Source organism: Euphorbia lathyris, chromosome 8 (genome assembly GCF_963576675.1).
Source record: "Euphorbia lathyris chromosome 8, ddEupLath1.1, whole genome shotgun sequence".
Lineage (NCBI taxonomy): Eukaryota > Viridiplantae > Streptophyta > Magnoliopsida > Malpighiales > Euphorbiaceae > Euphorbia > Euphorbia lathyris.
The window spans coordinates 74,241,548-74,243,234 of NC_088917.1; the positions used below are offsets into that span (position 1 = coordinate 74,241,548).

General features: G+C 34.3%; 1 long non-coding RNA gene across 1 annotated transcript; it reads left to right on the forward strand.

The window, feature by feature from the left end:
* The first annotated feature begins 336 nt into the window (after positions 1-336).
* On the forward strand, positions 337-1,327 carry LOC136204071 (uncharacterized). Its single transcript, XR_010675016.1, has 3 exons — positions 337-515; positions 668-796; positions 908-1,327. It is a non-coding gene; the product is annotated as an uncharacterized lncRNA (long non-coding RNA).
* The last annotated feature ends 360 nt before the right edge of the window (positions 1,328-1,687 follow it).

Here is a 1,687-nt window from a genome sequence, read left to right on the forward strand (position 1 = left end):
AATTTCTATTTGATGCTTATTCAGGATTGGATGGTGTTTCTTTATACTTTATTAATTCATTACGGTAGCAGGTAGAGTACCTGCAAAAAGTGTTTTACATGTTCTTGAATTTGTTCAACATTGATACATTTCTATCCCCTCAATTAATAAGCACAAATAGAGGAAAAAGGAATGGCTTATTAACGGGATTTTATAACAGGTCCGGGTGTTCCATGTAACAAAAAAGACCTGCCATATATGTGCCGACACCTGTTAATTAAAACAATTTTTTAATTTATTAAAAACCCAAATAAAAAACTTATAACACTGATCCAGAAAACCACCGATCAAGAAAACCACCGATCAACTCTGCCTCCGTTCGTGATCATCTATCTTTGTAATTCATAGGAACCCAAATTAAAAGCTTAAAAAATGATTCCCAGGAAAATAACGCCGACCAAGTGCCTCATTCTCCATCACATCTGTCGCCGATCAAGAGCCGATCGGCACGGTTCTCCTTCTGTTTGTTCATCTGAGTAATTATGGGTCTGTTCTCCTTTTTCTAATTTTTAATCTACTTCCTTCTCACATCATCTTTGTTGAATTGAATCTAATAGTCAATAATTTCTTTGTTTGATTCCATCCATTTTTCTCAATGAATCTGAAACTTAATTTTGTTTTGGATCAGTTTAGCTTGATTAACAATTATATGATGCTTTGAAAGAAGTTCCAGAAAAATCAAAACCGCCGACGGACTGCGAAACTTAATCAACGGTATAGGAACTTGATCGGAACATATAGAATAGAAGCTATGGAGGTGGAGTTTTTTTTTTCTTTTGAGTTGATCGGTGGTTTTCTGGATCTGTATTTTAAGTTCTTAATTTGGGTTTTTAATAAATTAAAAAAATGTTGATTAATTCATTTGCAGAACAAAAAAGAGGCAGATAAATGGAACCGAAAACTTGAGAACGGCGGTCGGACGGCATGGATATGGAAAGTGGAGAGCTTGAGTTCTGTTTTGCTGCAAGTGTTTTAACTGATATTAATTAAGTTGTATTTTTTAATTAAAAGTGGAGAGCTTGAGTACTTGATGCCGATAGTGAAGATCGGTTGATTCCGGCAGTGAAGATGGGTGGAGGCGGTGGGTATGGGTAGTGGAGATCAAACGATGATGGAGATAATGGTATTAATTGGATTAAATTTTTTTTTAATTAAAAGTGTTGTACAGGTGTCACAAGGTGAATGGAAGGTCCTTTGTCTAAGTTGGAAGTCCAGGCTCCTAATATAAAATCCCCTATTTTAGAGTATAGTAATAGACAGGGCCGCCCCTGGGCATAGGCCCGGGGTGCGCCGGCCTAGGGCCCAAGGCCGAAAGGGGTCCAAAAAAAATTTAACTTTGTAAATAAATTGCATATGTTTTAAGTATTATACATAAATTCAAGCTAGTATAATGGTAATGAATTGTCTTCCCACTAAAGAAGGTATGAGTTTGATTCTTATCTTCGTCTTTTTTTTGATATTTTTTTGATGTATTTTTAATATATAAATGTTATGCATAGTAAGAAGACAAGTTTCATTTTATTACTTTGATTAAATTTGAAAATTAAAAATTAATTTATATAATGATATAAATAAAAATCAATGGGTTAAGGTGCAAAATACTCATAACGTTTTGGGTGAGGAGTAATTTTACCTCTAACGTCTAAAA